General features: G+C 39.2%; 1 protein-coding gene across 2 annotated transcripts in view; it reads left to right on the top strand.

Moving 5' to 3' along the window:
• Positions 1-21,570, top strand: part of LOC127409854 (teashirt homolog 3-like) — a 52,852-nt gene that overhangs the window by 4,432 nt on the left and 26,850 nt on the right. Inside the window, exon 1 of one of the 2 annotated variants that reach the window (XM_051644769.1) lies at positions 18,022-18,075. The exons of the other annotated variant lie outside the window; for it this stretch is intronic. The gene's annotated coding sequence lies outside the window, so the exon portion shown is untranslated. Of the gene's footprint in view, positions 1-18,021; positions 18,076-21,570 lie in introns of those variants that run through there. 2 annotated transcript variants of the gene reach the window in all.

Here is a 21,570-nt window from a genome sequence, read left to right as displayed (position 1 = left end):
GAGGGGGTGTGGAGCTTTGGATCCGTGAGATCATGTGGGGGAACACCACATACTTAGATCAAATGTTTAACATAAACACTGATGTCCATGTCGACCACAGGTTAGTTGTGGTTAGCATAGATAAAGTTGTTTTCATACTAGGGCTGGGCGATATATCGGATATTAACGATATAATCGAGATAATTTTGCTGACGATGTCAAATTGGCCAATATTGTGAATATTGCGATAATTTTAATGCGCTTTCATTTGGCCATTAAGTTTCATAAAGAGCACATCAGTAGACTAATTTCACGATCCTTTAGGACTGCACAATTAACCAAAATAACATCAAAATGGCGAGTTGGTCATATGTGATTATTAATCCACAGAAGGCTGTGATTTAAAGACAGATAAATATGGTCTGTGTGTGATTCAGATAAACCGTTGACGCGCTGATCTGTGTGCACGCACATGGCGGCACTCTCAGATCAGTTCACGTACATTGTGAAATCAAAGTAATGCAGGCTCAAGCATTCGCACGATTCCAAACATTAGTAACCGCTGCAAGATATTATACAAATCTACAAACACGGCATTGGATAACAGAAAAGGAGGAGATTACAGCGTTTCAGGAAATGTGGAACATTGACAACAACTGTCATAAAAAAGCAAGACTATAGTTTGCAAGTGCACATGGGGACAAAGATCTTACTTTTTGGAGAAATGTCCTGTGGTCTAATGAAATAAAAAGTAAATATGACAGCACTTTCGGTGTCAAAATAAAAGCCCCCAGGTGAAGATGAAGTAAACAGGACAGAAATATATTACTTTTGTATAACGCGAATCTAATAATCATAATAATAATGATAATTCAGCATTATATTATAATAATAAAAAACCTGACGTGTCCCACAGTAATAATTTAGTATTATGCAATGTTCAACTGGGGTTTCAAAAATAAGTCAGTGAAGTAGTTTTGCACATTAAAAACATTTGAAGGTAAAATATGTATCATTGTGTATGAAATATAAATATAAAGTGCATATCAGTGAAAATGACTGAATTTCATGCGCCCTTGTGTTTATTTAATCAAAAACTAATTATTACAATTTTATTTAATGTCTTTAAAACATTTAATCTACTTGGCTACAATGGCTGTTTGGATGAAATGATGGATCATCTGATTAAAAAAATCAAACACTTTTGAGCCATTTTTGAGCAAATACATAATTATTGATATATATATATATATATATATATATATATATATATATATATATATATATATATATATATATAGAATATCATCAATAGGCTGAAAAATATAGAGGTATAATTTTTTAAGACATATCACCCAGCCCTATTTTATACCTACATTTTCAGAAAGCATTCTGTTCCAGTTGGCGGTGTATCTAGCAGTGCATACGTGAAGTTTCTTCACATTTGTTGTGTGTGCTTGTGTGTGATGTACTTTGACTTTTTTATAAATCAAGAGTCATCCACTTTGGTTGAAGGGTTTTTTTCCGTCTGCAATTTAATTAAATTATAATGAAACATGGCAACTTGATTATGCTAATGACCCTTATTAAAACCTAGACATGATAATCATATGCATTATTAAGAAAAAGAAAATTATGTCATGTACACCACTGTCCAGAATTACATTCAGCTCTTCCACTGAATGGATAAAAAAAAAAAAAAGAAAAAAAAAAAAGATTGAATTCACAAAATGATTAATCAAAACTTTGTATTCTAATGCACGTACAGATAAATATAATGTTAATCTAGATGTATTGCATTCATGAAGCATGTGATTAAAATCTTTAAATTTAACAAGTGATGTATTAAAAATCATCTGTAGCTCTTAAATAGACATTTCTGTATCAGTATTTATGTAACTCCTTCCTTATTTGACAGTGTTATGGATGAAACACATGAACACATTTTATCATAGCTAGATGCTCATTTATCAAGAGTGCTAAAAGGATGTTACTTTGCCCAATTGGACAGAATATTATACTGAAATTGTGAATTGTTGTAGTTTGCTTACATCATAGAAAATCATGCTGTTACATATTTTCCCTTGCTTTCATTCTCACGTTTTTACATGCGTTCTGATTCCTGCACACAGCGTTTGGACAGAGGGCTACAGTTGGCCCTGTTTAGGTGTCTCTTCAGCTGTGTGTATGTATGTGTGTGTGTGTGTATGTATGTGTGTGTGTGTGTGTGTGTGTGTGAGTGTGGATTATGGGGCCTGAGTCTTCGTCCTGCTCACATTGCTCTGGCCCATACCCTGCGCTCCCAGGCAGCCAACTGACACTATGATTAGTTATGGCTGTCCTCCGCCTTTTTCACCGCAAGAAGTGAGCAACAATGAGAAGGGTTAAGAGCAGAGGAGGCGGGGATAAAGCACAGGAACGGAGAGAAAGAGAGAGAAAGAATGAAGGAAAGAGGGATGAGGGTTAAGGGAAAAAGCTGAATAACCAGACAGAGTGAGAGATAGAAGGAGAGAAAGAGAGAGGGGAGGGGAAGTTCTCCTCCCTGTGGATCCACACCAGGGTTGATGGTTGATAAACAGATTTTTTTCCTGAATCCTCCGTCATGGCTCCCATTAGCTTGACAGCTGTCAATTAGGGCTCCCTTGGTCTCGCGGGCTGCAGTTTATTGCAGGCAGTTGATGCTGTCATTTCCCTCACAGTTTCGCCTTGAGCGTTATCAGGAGTGTTCACACAGTCAATAGCTGATGCATCAGCACTTATTTCTTAAATTGGCTCACAAGGCTGCATCCTTCCCTCATTTTCCCCCTTTCTATCCCCTTACTATCTCTCTCTCCCTCGCTCTCTCGCTCTCCATCTATATTTCTCACTCTATATGTTCCCTTTTTTTTATCCCTTCTTTAACAGAGATTGTTTGGTTAAGATATGACAATGAATGGCGAGTGCAGGGCGATTCCATGCAACACACACAAACGTGTGTTCGTGTTCACATGCCCCTACACACAAAATAATTTTTCATGCTGTTGACGGATGCCACATATTGACCTACTATCTTTCAGGTTGTTATCTCGTTGTACACAATTATGTATAGTTCTAAATATCGTTAAAATGTATGCTTCGAAATATCTTTCTGTGTGGTAATCTGTTTATAAATATATATTGGCCATACATCTGCTATATTACGTTTTGCTTGCTTATTGAAGGGGTTTCATGGGTTGTCTTTGATTTTATGTCTGGTTAAATATTAATCTGTTTATACTGTTAAATAGAAAAGACGGCGCAGCTATCGGTCCAGTTTGATTGTATGATGTTCTTTTAATACAGCTGAGTAAACAACACAAATTGAAAATTATTTTTTTCACAGTTATTAGCGAGGTTTAAACAAAACATTTTGGTAACTTATCTGCCATTTACACTGCAAAAAGTATCAGGAGAAAAAACATGTCTAAATGTTTACATATGTTCACTGTCAAGGTTCCTGTGTATGTCGATTTGACGAAAGTTTAAACGATTTTAGTTCAACTGGTTGTTTTGCAGCTTGCTGTACTGTGCTGATATTCATTTGTTCTGTCATTCAGAGAATTAAAACTACATGTATCGCAATAATTGTACTTATTTTATGAAGCAGTTCTCATGGACAGAATGAATCACAGAAAGTGCTGATCAGATTCTGATCCAGCGTCTTTATTCCCATTTTGCTTATTTTATTTTATTTTTCTGATCTACAATTCTGACAGTGTTTTGCCTAGTTCGATATTCTCGAACTGTACATACAGTTGAAGTCAGAAATTTACATACACTTAGGTTGAAGTCATCAAAAAAAATTTTTAACCACTCCAGATTTAATATTAGCAAACTATAGTTTTGGCAAGTAATTTAGGACATCTACTTTGTGCATGACATGAATCAATTTTCCAACAATTGTTTACAGACAGATTGTTTCACTTTTAATTGAATATATCACAATTCCAGTGGGTCAGAGGTTTACATACACTAAGTTAACTGTGCCTTTAAGCAGCTTGGAAAATTCCAGAAAATGATGTCAAGCCCTTAGACAATTAGCTTCTGATAGGAGGTGTACTGAATTGGAGGTGTACATGTGGATGTATTTTAAGGTCTTCCTTCAAACTCAGTGCCTCTTTGGGAAAATCAAATGAAATCAGCCAAGACCTCAGAAAAAAATTGTGGACCCCCACAAGTCTGGTTCATCCTTGGGAGCAATTTCCAAATGTCTGAATGTACCACAGTCATCTGTACAAACAATAGTACGCAAGTATAAACACCATGGGACCACGCAGCCGTCATACCGCTCAGGAAGGAGACGCATTCTGTCTCCTAGAGATGAACGTAGGTTGGTGCTAAAAGTGCAGATCAATCCCAGAACAACAGCAAAGGACCTTGTGAAGATGCTGGAGGAAACAGGTAGATAAGTATCTATATCCACAGTAAAACGAGTCATATATTGACATAACCTGAAAGGCTGCTCAGCAAAGAAGATGTCGCTGCTCCAAAACTGTCATAAAAAAGCCAGACTACAGTTTGCAAGTGCACTTGAGGACACAAAGATCTTACTTTTTGGTGAAATGTCATCTGGTCTGATGAAACAAAAATTGAACTGTTTGGCCGTAATGACCATCGTTATGTTTGGAGGAAAAAGGGTGAGGCTTGCAAGCTGAAGAACACCATCCCAAACATGAAGCATGGGGGTGGCAGCATCATGTTGTGGGGGTGCTTTGTTGCAGGAGGGACTGGTGCACTTCACAAAATAGATGGCATCATGAGGAAGGAAACCTGGATCTATTGAAGCAACATCTCAAGACATCAGCTAGGAAGTTAAAGCTCAGTCAAAAATGGGATTTCCAAATATACAATGACTCCAAGCATACCTCCAAAGTTGTGGCAAAGTGGCTTAAGGACAACAAAGTCAAGTTAATGGAGTGGCCATCACAAAGCCCTGACCTCAATCTGATAGAAATTTGTTGGCAGAACTAAAAAAGTGTGTGAGAGCAAGGAGGCCTATAAATCTGACTCAGTTACACCAGTTCTGTCTGGAGGAATGGGCCAAAATTCCAACAACTTATTGTGAGAAGCTTGTGGAAGGCTACCTAAAATGTTTGACCCAAGTTAAACAATTTAAAGGCAATGCTACCAAATACTAACAAAGTATATGTAAACTTCTCACCCACTGGGAATGTGATGAAAGAAATAAAAGCTGAAATAAATCATTCTCTCTACTATTATTCTGACATTTCACATTCTTAAAATATTGATCCTAACTGACCTAAGACAGGGAATGTTTTCTATGATTAAATGTCAGGAATCATGAAAAACTGAGTTTAAATGTATTTGGCTAAGGTGTATGTAAATTTCTGTCTTCAACTGTATTGCACATTCTTTGTTTGAATGTGTAACATAAACGCTAACATAACTGACCACAGGTTAGTTGTTATTAGCACAAATAAAGTTATTTTCACAGTGAAATATTATAGTTTACTGATCAACAAATTAGTGTTTAATCTTACAGAATATGCTGTAATATCCCAAATGCACCTATACACATGCTTGCTAGTTCACAGTGGTGATTGGTCAAGACTTGCAGCTGTGCTACATGATTTGCTGCTATTGTGTCCCACACCTCATCTGGGGGGGTTTGGGAGGAGACAGGAAATGAAGAGGGTTTCTGGAATCTATGTGTCTGGCTGTGGTAGACAGTTATTTTTACCCTGCTTGCCCGGTACCGTGAGGGATATTAGCTTGGCCTCGCACAGAGGTGGCTCGGAGTGTCACAGTATTAATGAATCATCCAGCCTATGCTCTTTCCGTCTGCTTTAGTTGTTACTGAGCTTGAGCAATTCTGTAGGTCTTTGTGTGTGTATTTGTAAGGCCTGTCCACTCTAGCAGCTACATGCAACTGTGAGAGTCCCAGTGTAGTCCAATGAAATATGGCTGCATAGAAGTAATCCCTGTCTGTGCTGTTGTCACGTCGAAGAGCAATGGGGACGTGTAGAGGGAGAGAAATAGAGAGTTGGGGGCAGGGACTAGACGGTAAAGATTTTGGCAGGGGGCTGGTTGTTGGTTCGCGGCAGGGGTTGGGTGTAGAGTGTCACTTGGGCCTTTGGTCTAAGTCTGGATTTCTTGTGTGTGTGCGTGTGTGACTCCACCACAGAAATGGCAGGGGTCTTGCCCCATCGCTCCACACAGCTCCCTCCTCCTCTTTCACTCTGTGCCTGAAAACTGACAGCCATCAGTCTTACACTGCTTTTTTATCTGTGTGTGTGTGTCTGTGACATGCAGGCTGATTTTTGATGGTGGTGCTGGTGATGAAAGACAGAGCAGTAGAGAATGAGAGAGGGGCCCTAGTAATCAGGGCCAGCCTGAGCTCTGACATCCTTCTCCAGCCTGACAGGCCTCTTCCTCCTTCTCTCCTCACTTCCCAGACCAGGAGAAATAGAGAAGGATTGAGAGAGAGAGAGGGGCGGCCTCAAATGCCTGCATATTCCTCTCTCTTCATGTCCTGATCAGTCTCAGATGCTGGGAATTATCCCTCCTCCCTCTGCGTTGTGTTTTATTTAATGAGGGCAGAGGAAGACAAGGGAATGCAGAGACCAGGGGTAGGGGATGTAGTTAACTCCGCCAGAGTCCCTGGTGTGTGTGTCCATGTCTGGCTGCATTAGCGGAACCTCTGCATACATATATGAGTGTTTACGTATGATGATGTGTGTTTTCCTGTGTGTAATGTCATGTTGGCGTTTCCTTCCCGTGTGATCACAAGTGTGGTTTCACATTGTGCATGTGCATGTTTGTACGTAGGGTTAGTCGCTTGGGTTCTTGGCAGAGGCAGGCAGGTGTGAGGGCCAGAGAGAGAGGGAGGGAGGGTGAAAGAGAGGGAGAGAGAGACAGAGAGAGAGAGAGAGAGAGGAAGTCTGTTTTATTTTATACTGCGGGCCTGTTGCTAATTAATGTTTCTTGGTAGGATTCTGTCTGAGTTGAGTAATGTTTTTGATCTTTATGCCTGATAACTGCATACCTAATGAGATTTCAAAGCTTCTCGAGATGTGTGTGTGCTGCTCCCTGCAATTATTGACAGATGCCTTTTCTCCACCATTGGGTTCGGCACCATAAATCCTCTGGCTGTAATGAGCTTGAGAAGTGCCACCCTGCCAGTGAGCTAATGAAAGAGAGAGAGAGAGAGAGAGAGAGAGAGAGAGAGAGAGAGAGAGAGAGAGAGAGAGAGAGAGAGAGAGAGAGAGTGGAGGGGGGGATCACGCTTCCTTGACACATTTTTTTCTTTAAATGCACTCTGCAGATGTCAGGCACCCACTGCCAGTGTGTTAAAAAAGAAAAGAACATGAGATAGAAAAGGGGAAAAGAGAAGACTGAGAGATTTACTGTAAAGGGGGGTCAGTCGAAGCCTTCCTCTGAGTAGAGAAAATATGGGATGAGAAGAGAGTTTCAGTCGGCGAGGCGTTTCGGGTTTCGGTCTTGTGTTAAGGTCATTTGTCTGCCGTATGTAGTTTTTATTTGAAATAGTAGTCGCATTGTTGCCGAAGTTGACTTTGATTGATACCATTGCCCTCTCCCGCTACTCTGAGCCAGGTTTTTTTTAGGTACTTGTCTTTTTATTTCTCATACATGTTTTTTTTTTTTTTTTGTCTTTTCTTTCCTTCGTTGGCCTGTTTCCTCTTCCTTTAAAAAAAAAAAGGAATGTTATGAAAGAGCAAGAGAGAGAGTGAGAGGGAATGATAGACAAGGAAAAAAAAGGAGAACAGGAGAATGAAAAGAAGGGCCAGTCTGTTCTTGGGCTCCCACATGCACAGACACAACACTTCGACCTTTTTGACGGTGTCCTGAACCCGGATAGCAGGACAGAGAGAGAAAGAGAGAGAGAGAGGCACTCCATGCCAAACAGTCGATTTCCCCAGCTCCTCAGCACGGTCATACATCATGGACCCACCCTTCTCTCCTGACAGAATGACATGTGTCATTTATCAAATGGGCCCTTGCCAAGGAGCCCAGTGTTAGGGTCTGTCCCCCCCTCAGAGAATTGCCACAGCCCTCACGCCACCGAGTGGTCTGCACAGCCAGGGGAGGGTGCGTGAGGGGAGGGGGGATTGGGGATGAGGGGGAAACGGCTCCAGTAAGTCCAGTAACAATGCCACACAGATCACTCCTCAGTCTACCCAGAATTCCTCCCTTTCTTATGTGAGTTTATAGCTGTGTCTGAATTTGTGAACGGTCAGAGTGTGTAGGCAACTGCATTTGATGCATTTGTTATACAAGTACAATTTAACCACGAGGAACAACTTTCTTGGTATATATAGCACTTACATTCTCAGCAGCTCCCATGGGATTATCAGATAGCAAAGTTTCCAGTGGATGCACACTTCAGAATCTCTCAAAGTGGTAGGTCATCCGGGTATTTCTTACCTACTGTTTTGTGAATACTGAATATTCTGACATACTACGCAACTGACATACTGCTTTTGGCATATATACATATTAGGGAAGTATGCATATTTGGGCATATGTTGTGTGTCATTTGTGGATATTTTAATTAATTTAGTTTATTTATGTATTGAGCTCACAGGAAGTTTGTGCTCCAAGTTTTAGTTGTTTAAGTAGGGTAGGCTACATGTGGCCCCTCACTTCTCAGCTAAAGTGCCATGCCTGTGTGCGCAGACAGGATGTCAGGTATCACTCACAACCCAAATCTGCCATCCCCTACCCTCCCTCTTCCCCTACTTCTGTCCCTCCTTCTGCCTCTCCATGGGCCTGCATAAGTGAATCGGAGCTCTTTCGCTTTCCCATGATTCAAAAGAGCATTACTGAAGATGGATGCTCCTTAAAAAAAGAAATTGATGATGGATACGAGGCTGGCCATGTCATTCATCATTTTGAATATTATTTAGACTGGCCATGTAAAGCTGTAACCTGAGCAGGGCTCAGAGAGAGAGAGAGAGAACAAGAGAGAGCTCCGAGCAGGACGTGGGCTTCCTCTGATGGATGGGCCGAGCTCTTGCACTCTTCGTTACCAGATACCAGAGGAGACGCACTCCTTTGCTCACTCATTCACCCACTCACTCCTACCCATGTTTTCTTTCGTGCCTGAAAGGGGCAAAATAAAACAAAGGGTGGTGGTGCTTGAAAACAAAACTCAAAGTGTTTTTGTTTGCCATCACTGTGGCCCTGTAACCTAGGTATCCCTGTCTTTTCCCTGTTTTTTGTTTACCTCCCCCTGACATGTTTTTCATTGAGTTCATAAAGTCTTTTGACAGCCCCTCAGGATAAGGTGACCATTGTCGTCAGGAACGCGAAAAGAGTGGGAACAGCTGGGCTTCATTAGCAGGAAATTAAACCGACCTTTAATGCAAGAAAAAAAAAAAGAAACATATCTCTGAGTGCTCTAATCACACGTGATCCTCCGCACCCAGCCCACATTAATGAAAACATTTCTGTCATGTTTTCACTTTTGTGACTGTAAGATGAGAAACGTGACACAAATTTGGAATCACATTTTCACAATATCACAATCTATAAAATCAAATGGTCTGATAATTCAGTTAATGGTGTGCTCTTGCTGTGTGTCTGAAGTTCACGGGCTGGTCAGATTCCTGTCATCTTTGGCAGTGGCAGCTGAGCTCTCAGCAATACTTGATACATACATTTGTCCATTGTTGTGATAGGGGACTACATGACCAAAGACTTAAGATACATTATGCTCTCGGCTGCATTGAAATGGGCTTGATGAATAATTTTGCTTTGTGTCATGCTACAGTCTCGTTGTTGGACATGGTGGGAGTGCTTGCATTCATTGTTCCAGAATTTTCCAGCACCTAGAACGTGTCCCAACTTAGGACAGGCCCCACCCTATGACAAACTCAAATAAAGCTAAGGTTTCAGCAGTCTGAATCTATATAACCCTCTGGGGTTTTTCTGCCCGTAGAAACCCCACTTTTGAGCTGCACCCTTCTGAGGGAGGTTGAAAGCTCAGGTCAAACTATAAAGAGAGGATCAAACCCATTCCAGAGAGAGAGAGAGAGACCATGCAAATAAACATAGGGGCATGAGGGAAGGCAAGAACAGGATGGAGAGAATAGGTTGTTTTGTTTTTGTATGCTCTAATTCTTCCCCTTGCTAGTACCCCTCTCTCCCTCCCTTGCTCTTGCTCTCTCTCTCTCTTTTCCAGTTTTATAGCAGGAGACATGATTTATTGTGGCCATCCATCTCTGGGTCTCATCCATCACCTCCTGGTTGCTAGGCAATCATGGCAGCAGCTGTTTGCTTTGACTCAGACAGAGGCATTGTCAATCAAGACGGGCAGGTGAAAGGCATTAGAAACACGCTATTGTCAGAAGGAATAATTAATCAAAGGCAAGAAAGATAATTAAAAAGATATGACCCTTGCTAGTACTGGCTCAGGGTTGCCTGAGAAGAGAGTGAATGGGGAAAAAGGAGGGAAAGGAAGAAGAGTGGACGAGGAGGAAGCACTGGCGTATGGCATGTCCTCTCTCTCTTTAACTCAGTCTCTCTCTTTTGACATAGTGAGGGAATGAAGCAGAGGAAGATAAAGCTCACTCTCTCCGTCGCAAGACCAGGTTGTAATTAATTAAAAAGAGATCGGAGGAGAAAGAGAGAGGGGAGAGAAATAATAAAAGGGTTGGCGGAAGAGATGAGAGTGAGTGAGGGGAGAGAGACCCAGAGAGAGAGGAACCAAATGAAAGGGTTGAGTACCTCGCTCTGATACGAGCAAATGCTACAAATGCGTACTTAAAAGTGTTCCTCTTCAAATCCATGTCGCTAGCTCTCCTGTGTGCCAGAGCGTGTGTGTGTGTGTGAACGTGCTGTGACTTTCCTACAAAGCCTCAGGCCTACATGGTGTGCCTTCTTTAACTCTAGCTTAAGATGTCTCAGTTGAAATGCGCAAGCACACACACTTTCACACAGTTATTTAGATGGCTAATGTTATTCTGAGAGTGAAGGAAGGGACTGTTATTTGGATACAGTGAGAGACAGACAGCTCTGCAGATCAGAATAGTGACTGACTGTCGGAATATCTCGGAGATGCTTTATCAACACCTGTGCAGTTTTTCATATAATGTAGAAAAGCATTTTGTTCCACCTCATTAGCAAAGTAGTCAGTAACTTTGTTTACATGGACACTTTTTGTTTTAATTGGAATGAAATCATTTCGATTGATGATTCCGAACACACTGTTTACATGAACACTACATAAATGATCGGATTGATGTGAGCGTTTATATGCATCAAGGATCAGATCGGAACTGCTGTTGTGACTGCACGATTATACAGCATTCCCTCGACGTTTGAAGGGGTGTTCACACTTGACTTTGAGCACTCAAAATTATTTCGGACATCTCTACAAATAAGGATATGATGTTATGCATGACGGCTTGTAGTTTAAGTAATCAATACATCATAAATAAAAAAAAAAACTATTCAATTCAATATGTTCAAATATACCATCTGCTCATTTCCAGCAACAATAAAAACATCCAGCTTTGAAATATACAGCCTTTAAATTGAGCCAAGAGGTCAGTTCTATTTACCTGTTTCATGTGATATCATTATATGACCTCACTGCCATATACCGTACAGTTTATGAACAAAACTCTACATACCTTCTGTGTGCTGCGCTGTGGGATGCGACAAAATTCAGCAAAGTTTTGTTTCTATTTATAAAGCTTAATAAAGTGATACTGCTGTTTACATAACAGAGCCAAAATCACAGTCAACTAGTGATGAAGGGGGAGAGCAGCGATTAAACACTTAAATGTATAATATCACGGCCGTGTAAGATGTTTGACAATTGTAACATATTGTATACAAAGCACTATAATGTCACTATACAGTATATATTAATTAAAGGCTATACAGTGTGCTAACATTACATTTACATTTATGCATTTGGCAGACGCTTTTATCCAAAGCAACTTACAGTGTACTTATTACAGGGACAATACTCCTGGAGCAACCTGGAGTTAAGTGCCTTGCTCAAGGACACAATGGTGGTGGCTGTGGGGATCGAACCTGCAACCTGATTACCAGTTATGTGCGTTAGCCCACTACGCCACCACCACTATGCATAGTGCTAAGCTAATGTTAGTCATTAAACAACACATAAGATTTTGAAGCACAGAATGTATTCATGCCACCAGATTACAATGTTAACATAGTCATATTTACACAGCAAGTTGATATGGAAAATGCTGGATATTTTTAAATTAACTACATTAACTACGCTATAAAAGAGACAACATATATGACAACATAAATAAAACAATAGTAATAATTAATAATTTGCATAGGTTTGTTTGCCTTGGTTGCTTTCTGTGTTCTCTTTATGAGCTTAAAGCAGATCTTATTTTCATATAGGTGGGATCATCACAGACGTTTAGTAATATAGTGACCGAGTCAGACCAGAAAACAACACTAACATTTGTAACTCCTGAATGAGAGATGTTTACGTTGATATACCGTAGGGTGTGTGTGCTCGCCGATCACACGTCAGACTGGCCGGCGTATGGAGATGAATCGTGAATTAAATATATTTAAATGTCCATGAAAATCAAATCTGGCTACATTTCTGCTGATTTCAGGCATGTACACACTTTTCCTGGCACTTGGCATGGATCAAAAGCAACTTTAGGATGCTTTTATTGACATCATTTCACAGGTTTTTCTCCATTCACTGCTGTTGCTTCTTTACGTTGATGGTCACAAGTATGGCCACTGTGATGAAAGTGTGACATTGTGCGTGAAACTTCATGATGCCATTACTGCGTCAGTACTGAACATGTGCATATTGTACTTCTTTCACAAAGCAATTCTCAAAAAAATCTCTTTTCAAACAGATTAGAAAAGGTTTACACCACCCCTTACAATCCGAATGAAATTTAAATCAGATGTGGCCAATTTAATACGATTGATGTGATTATATGAGACTTTTTTTATACGGATTGTGCTTCTAGTCAAATCACAAATGGATTACGATGGCCCATGTAAACATAGCTACTTTCTAAAGACTTTAGAACAGGCTCCTCGGTATGAGAAAATCATTGATATTTTGTAGAGATAGCCCAGTGTATTGACCAGGTTAAATAAATGGAATATATTTAGCCATTTTGAGATTATTGGCATCAACTGATAATTGTCTCGATTTACAGTAGTCATTGCACCTAGTGTCGGTTCCAAAATAAATATTTAATCAATTTTGAGTAAATATTCTGTAAAAAATAATAGTAAATAATGAAAAAAAAAAAAAAAGTGTGCATTGAAATCAGCAATATTGTATATATCTAATACTTGGTATATTTAAATTGTATTATACTGTATATACCAGCATTTTATCACCCATCAGCCACCCTGCTCTCTCTAGATATGGTTATGATAAAGAAAATTGGAGAAAAACATTGATATTTTGTAGAGTTAGCCAGTTGTATTGACCAGGCCAATTAAACTGACAATATTTGGCCATTTTGAGATTTGTTAATTAAATAATGTAAAATAATGTTCAGTATATTAGACATTTTGTGTAGATCTTATTTGATATATATATATATATATATATATATATATATATATATATATATATATATTTGGGATCGATGCCAAAAAGAAAAAGGCATCGATAATCAGAAAATTGTCCCCGAAAAGTATCGATATGCTGCATTTTTTTCATATATAAATAGGGCTGTTCGTTGCACATTAGTCACAAAAAATATTTCTCAACACAACTTTAGTAAAGTTTTAAATACATCAATCTAAACATCATATCCGCGTTATATATTGGTGTCAGTATCGATCATTAAAAACAAATATATTAGTGAGCTGTGGAAATCAGTTGCCTGGGACAACTTTCAATTATATAGTTTAAGCTGGAACCATGCTAGTCAAGTTTTCTACAGATTTTCAGGTGTGATTATCATTTACACAGTCACTGGCCAGGAGGATGGAGATGGAGTACGCATTAGCATCTGCCAGAGGGAGGTTGTTAATCCCTTGACCATCAGGGCTCTGCTGAGATAATCACTTCACTAACTCCTAATCAACAACCAGCTTGTTTGATATTATCACTGGCAGTCGGTGGGACAGGTACACGTGACCAAGGCAGTGACCAATGAGCTTCAGGCTGAAGTCCAGTTTATAGAAAAGCTTAAGTAAGTGTTTTCCAGAAGTTTTTCAGAGGACAAAAGCAAAATATTTTTCTACAGAAAAAGAATGGCGTCCAGTTGAAAGTGCGTGTGGATGGGTGGAGAGGCTCATTGCTCTTTGGAGCCAACATGCCTGTTTGTATGACAAATTATATAATATATTATAATTATTTTAGATATTTATATATTATTTATAATTATATTAAAATGAATATTATTGATATTGCATTTCTGAGAATTAACTTAATAATAATTGTAATTATTTTGTACTTAACAATAATAATTGATTGTGACTGTTCATTCTAAGGTCAAATATTGTCCCCCTTGTGCCGCCAAAACAGAACCAACCCGCATCTCAGACTAGCATTCTGAGGTGCTATTCTTCTCACCACAATTGTACAGAGCGGTTATCTGAGTTACCGTAGACTTAGTGAGTTCGAACCAGTCTGGCCATTCTCTGTTGACCTCTCTCATCAACAAGGCTTTTCCATCCACAGAACTTCTGCTCACAGGATGTTTTTGGTTTTTGGCGCCATTCTGAGTAAATTCTAGTGACTGTTGTGTGTGAAAATCTCAGGAGATCAGCAGTTACAGAAATACTCAAACCAGCCCATCTGGCACCAACAATCATGCCACACTCCAAATCACTAAGATCACATTTTTTCCCTATTCTCATGGTTGATGTGAACATTAAATGAAGTTCCTGACCTGTATCTGTATGATTGTATGCACTGCACTGCTGCCACACGATTGGCTGATTAGATAATCGCATGGATGATTGTTGGTGCCAGACGGGCTGGTTTGAGTATTTCTGTAACTATGATTATTTGGTAAAAATGAACAAATTGCCATTACTGATTAAGTACATAAACAGTCAGTTTTCAAAACAATGTCCTTACCTTACCCTGATTCATTTCGGTAAGTCTATAAAAAAAAAAAAAAAAAAAAAGGTATTTTGAACTGTTGGGTCAGATTTGGCGTGAAATCGCTGGCTTATGTCGTTCCTCTTTGCATCATGACGTTATGTCTGTAAACACAGGAAAAAGTGCCGGCTGAGGACACTGTTCAGCTCAAATCAGTAACACTCATACAATTCAGGACAGCATCGCTGCAGTCTGGATGGATGTTTATCTGTTATCCGTTTGGCGAAGTTGTTTACCTGCTATAATGCTTGGAATTGGATACAGTATGTTGTCTGGTAGAGTTATAATGTGTTGAATCGAGCATTACTCGTGTTTACCGATCGCAATCCATTGTCAGGGGAAGTTACTGTGCATGTTTACTAATACATATGACTTCTGAAATTGACTCCTTGTACACATTATTTTCATGTTTAATAAAGTAGGTTTTATCCCCATTATTGCTCATTTTATGTTTTTAGTTTACAGTGTTATTAGGCCTACAGTTTCACTTGCTTTATCAACTGCCGTGTTCATTTTTTCAGTTTTTTGTTTTAGTCACAGTTTGTCTTTTGACAAAAATGTCCTTTAAAAATAGTCAGTATTTTGTCATATTAATTAATTTTAGTCAGTTTTACAAAAATAACATACAATTTTTGTCATCGAAAATATATCTTTTACTTGATGATGAGGTGCAAAATGGACAAAAAGTGTCAAACTGTAACATACCAAATTTTAATATAATATTCAAATATCTAGAAAAAAATATATAAATATTTTCTAATGTAAACATGTATCAAACATACAGTATAAATGTACAAAGGCGTACTGTCCTTATGAAAACCTGATCTCCTGAAATAATAATGAATAGACTGAGGTATTAGCTACTTTTTAGAAGTTAGCCTACTGTACTCTGAATTCTTCGTGCTTTAGAGACTTATTAATTTTCCGTGAAAGGATCTTACATTGTGTGTAGCGTGTTTCTTATGGAAACAGTGTATAAACAATGCAAGTTACGATTATTTTGATTAGCGTATCATTTAATTCCAGTTCACAAGTATATTCGTTTTGTTGTGCAGATGTAAGTTGTTCCATAAATGTTGTGGTTATATTGATGAATCTCTTGTATAAATAGCATGCATTTGAATGAGGTATTTACCCCATTTTAAAGCGGTTAATTTTGCCGGTGTTAGCAAGTTCAACTTGCGCAGCTCAAGCAGAGAAATGCCCAACACACTGGATTAATGGAGTAAATGAATCCATATCTAATATTTTCTTCTATTTACAGATTAAGATGTTTCTTTCTCTGTTTTTATCTTGCATTGTTAATATATTGCAGTATAATTTTTATGTAACTGTATGCTTTAGTAAAATAATTTAATAATCTTCATGATGCGCCTTTTTCGTCTCGTCTTCGTTATCATTGAAGAAATAAAAAAAAAACCTTTCGTCTACAAATGTTTTCATCATTGATTTCGTTGACAAGATTAATAATGTAAAAATAATTAAGTCTTACAATGAACTCGAATCAGCAGTATCACGAGTTTCACCTCTTAAATTGATAATACAATACAATACAAACATTAATAGTATGTAAAACACTTGAATAATCATATTAAAATATACTTGTATCTGGTGGTGATTCAGGAGAATCCCCTGTTCTCTAAGTAAAAGTGCTTTGAGTGTAGTGTCAGAAGTGTACAATTCATTCATTCAATATATGTAAATAAGAGTGTTGTTTATCTTCATTACAGCAAGTAATATTATTTTTTTTTTTTAATGTTTAATAGTATAACAATTATATCAACATGAAAATAGCACGTTATAACTCTGGCTCTGAATATCTGCCAGTCATGATCACACAGGCGATTCCAGGTAACCTCAAATCATGAGATTCATCCACCAGAGCAGTAGTTTTGAAACACGACGGACGTAATGTATTCTTCCGTAAATTGCTTGCGATTTTAAATTTCAACCACAGATGTCGCTAGAGAGCACAAAGTTATGTAGTGCAGCTTTAAATAAGCAACTGTTATGAGCGTGTTCTTATCTCCATTTCCCAATGGAGAATTGCCAAGCCGTATTGTCCGTGACCCTGCAAATGTGGTCTCGTCCAAAACTTATGCCGCTGCTTCTTCTGTTTCTTTCCATGTGCAACCGCAAATGATAAGGGACAAATTCCAACCGCTGCCAGGAAACACTGATTGTTGCTCATGGTTATTGTTTATGTTAGCGCAGTGCTCTTGCTCTTGACAAGCTTCAGATTGATTGGCTGTGAAAATGGGGCAGTCGTTTAGATGCTACACCTTTCCTCCATTCTTAATCAGTGCGTGTGACAGACCCACCGACTGAGGAGGGCAAGATCAGCAACAGCAGTCTCTAAGTGTGACACCCCTCACCCAAAACGAGTTATTCTGAGTCTGATAGTGTGGCGCCGGCTTTATCGTGCACTAGGGTTGCTCTGATACCAAAATTTGGCTTCGGTACGATACCAGTCCTGGTACCTCGGTAACGATACTAACTTGATACTTAGGCAAAAAAAAAAAAAAAAAAAAACATAAATTTTTTTATGAAATTGCACAGAAAATTACTTGTCTAAAAGAACTGCATAATAATTTTTTTTCTGGATTCCATAGTAAATGTTTCAAATAAATGTCATGATCAAATTGTGTTTAATCAAAAAAAAAAAAATATATATATATATATATATATATATATATATTAATTTATCAACATTTGCACATATACAGTGAAGTTCTTTTTTTTTTTTTCACATATCCCAGCTAGGTTGGGGTCAGAGTGCAGGGTCAGCCATGATGCAGTGCCCCTGGAGCAGATAGGGTCAAAGGCCTTGCTCAAAGGCCCAACAGTGGCATCTTGGCAGTGCTGGAGCTTGAACCCCTGCCCTTCTGATCAGTAACCCAGAGCCTTAACCGCTGAGCTACCACTGCCCCTAATATATATATATAACAGATAAAGGATGGGCAAGGAGGAGGTGGGAACCAGCTGAACAGTAAACATAAAGTTAAGTAAGAAACTCAACATAAAACAAACATAAACACAGACACACATGCAACGCGGCCGCGTGCATCTCTCTCTCTCTCGAACTGCTGCCTCCGGCTCCCCTTTATCTCGCTCTCCCGCTGATCAGCTGATTCAGCACTGGCTGTGCATCATCACTGCCCAGCCTCGTCACGCTCCTCACATGCCCGATTCAGGCTGGCCGCTACCGGTCTGACCAACTCCCCCCCCCCCACCCACCCCCGGCCGTTCTGTCAGCCGGTAGTCCACCCCATCTTCTGTGAACCTGGGGGAGAGATGAGGAGAGGCGTGGGGAGAGGGAAAGGGCGAGCGGACACACAGAGAGAGAGGAGAGAGAAGAACTTGCTCGCTGGCTCCCGGACATGCTGTCGCTCAGTCCTCAACCGCTCCTCTGCCCTCTGGCGGACACCAGCTCGCTCCTCCCCTGGCGGATGGCAGTGAGTCCTCCGGCCCCTGGCGGATGGAACCACTCCTCCCCTTCTTGGCAGCGACCCCTCCGTCTCCAGGCAGACGGCCACGGCTGCTCCCCTGGCGGATAGCAGCGGCGAGGACTCCGTGACAGTGCATCCCTCCTCCCTCCCGGGTTTCGGCACCACTGTAACAGATAAAGGATGGGCAAGGAGGAGGCGGGAACCGGCTGAACAGTAAACATAAAGTTTAACAAGAAACTCAACATAAAGCAAAAATAAACAAACACAGACACCCATGCAACGCGGGCGCATGTGTCTCTCTCTCTCTCTCAAACTGGTGCCTCCGGCTCCCCTTTATCTCACTCTCCCGCTGATCAGCTGATTCAGCGCCGGCTGTGCATCATCACGGCCCGGCCACTCCCTCCTCCTCATCACAATATATATATTATTTTTGGTTAAAAAAAAAAAACACAAATAATAAAGTAGAAGAAAAAAAAGATGCACAACAGAGCTTTACAGTATTAATGAAAACATTAAATGAAAACAATCTGATTACCTGAGGCAAAAGGCTGACATGGCTGAATCACAACATGCTGATATTCAGTACACTTGCTTATGTGATATTGCTTACAGATAATAATACTAATAATATAACCATTTAATATTATATTATTGTTACTTTGAGTATTATTGCGACTGCTTTGAATTAACACTTTTATACAGTAGTAATATTTTTCTGTCATAATGTCTTCAATTTCATGCAATCAGTTGAATAGAGCTCTCATTTCAGCAGGACTTTTATTTTGAAAGATATTTGAAGTTCTTCCTGTTTGTGAAAGGTTCGTTATATCAAGCTTCCCACGATTCGTGAGCTGCAATCTCCGAGCTGCAATGGAGAAAGCGTTAATTTGAGAGTTCACAGCTGTTTATACACTCAACACACTGATCTGTGGCTCTGCAGATGGACACTATTGGACACACTGCATGAAAATCAAGCATTAGTAGTGTGTGTTGCATTTGTGTGTGTGATCGTGTGCGTGCCTGTGTGTGTGTGAAGGAGATGACAGGGCAGAGAGGTGCCTCTTATTCATACTGTGGCATGCAGTGCATGTGACTGTATATTATTTAATTAAATGACATCCTTCTGCTGTTTAATTATCACACTTGTCCACATAGAGGCTTTTTTATTATTATTTTCAAATAGTAAATTATTTATTTCATCTCAAAACTCTGATAGAGATTTTGCTATATCATGTATATCGCGATATGTAAATATCCATGTGTGCAGCGTGGGCTTATCTACAGTATCAGTGGGCAGGGCATCATGTGAGACTGAGAGAATTAAAGAAACATGGACAGGGATTTTCCGACATTGAAAATTTTTCTGCGGTTGTCCAAGCAAATTTAATTACCTTCATCATGCGTTTTGCACTTTAAAAGCGCTACATATTCTACTCATTTGACACGCAAATGTTTCACGTGACTGTGGCGCATGCTGTTTCTGGAGCTCCAGAGTGCGCGCAAATTCAGCTGGCTTTCCAATATTTGTACTCCAGAGACAGGAGAGCTCAGAGCGGGACCACTCGCTCTACTCAATAATTTTTGACCCAGGAAAACCCAAAATGGAGAAAGAAATCTCTACAGAACGACTCCTAAGCAGGTCAAGAATATGGATAGGAGCTTGTTATTAAAACAGGAGCGACTTCTGTGGTTCGCATGACGATAATCACTCGTAATACAAGCAAACTGTTTTACCACCTCAAAATAAAGCATGCAAAAGAATATTATGAAAGCCAAAAGATGAAAAGATGGTCATTTTTTTTATTTTATTTTTTTAAAGAAGTGATATTTATTTTATATTTATTTTCTTCAATAAGTGTTTATTTTCATTTGATATTTTTTTATTTTATTTATTTTTTAATTTTTTTACGTATGTTTTTATTTTCTTTGTCAAATTGCTTTGAGAAGATCTTAAGTTTCTTGAGCAAAGTTTATAATAGGCCTAATAATAAAAATATTGGTCAACAACATTTTAAACTGAAATGTGGCATATTATATTTATCATTTTGGTAAGGTTGATTTTTTAAATCAAGTTGATTTGTATTTATTTATTTATTTACTTAGTGTTTGTCTTGTTCCAAATAAATATAATTCATTGACTGGAGTTCCAAAAATAGGCATTACAATAGGGTTACTTAATATATAAATCAATTTTTATTGATTTTCAAGGAAACTGTTACTATATTGTGATATACAGTATATCATTATTGAAGTATACAATTACTGGTCATATCGCCCACCCCTAGTGTGCACTAATTAGTCATCGTTCAAAAAATATTTTACTGCTGAATGCCACGATTGACCAATCAGAATCAATTATTCCAGAGAGCTGTGTAATAATTTGCAGTAACATGGTGTGTGGAGTGTTTGTGCCTGTGTCTCTATTCACTTGGTGAGACAGCAGTGTCTCCTGCACCTACATGTCTCTGAGGTAATGTGAGGTCATATTGCCTCTAGCAGCAGCTCTCCCATGGGTCCGTCTTTTTGTCTCTGTCTGTCTTGTGTTCACTCTCTCTCTCTCTCTCTCTCTCTCTCTCTCTCTCTCTCTCTCTTTCTCCACCATTTCTGTCTATGTACATAGATAAGATTTAGAACAATGTGCTCACACCCCAAACCAAAACATTGTCTCAAACGTTAGGTTTATATCAAAGTGTATTTACAATTGCAGAATTCACGCAACAATCATTGTGCATACCCATACAATGTTTTGACTCAGAGCAAGACAAGAGGGTGTATTTTTTTTTAAACAGTGCATTTCCCGCATGCTAGCTTAAACATGAGGGAGAGTATACATGCTCTCCGTTGTAAGTTATGTTTGGTTTGTCATTATCAGATAAAAGACTCGCTGTTATCTTCTCACACAGGTGCAGATTGAAAGTTCAGTCAAAACACGGTAAAACACACTCACAGACGTCACAAATGACACGGTCTTCACTTTCTGTTAATGGTGAAAAAATAGCTTTACTTTTTAGCATTGCCCCACACCACAAATATCTTTCATAAAGACACGAC

This window comes from Myxocyprinus asiaticus, chromosome 2 (genome assembly GCF_019703515.2).
Source record: "Myxocyprinus asiaticus isolate MX2 ecotype Aquarium Trade chromosome 2, UBuf_Myxa_2, whole genome shotgun sequence".
Classification (NCBI taxonomy): domain Eukaryota; kingdom Metazoa; phylum Chordata; class Actinopteri; order Cypriniformes; family Catostomidae; genus Myxocyprinus; species Myxocyprinus asiaticus.
Note: the sequence above shows the minus strand (reverse complement) of the source record. Positions and strands in the feature narration are given on the sequence as shown.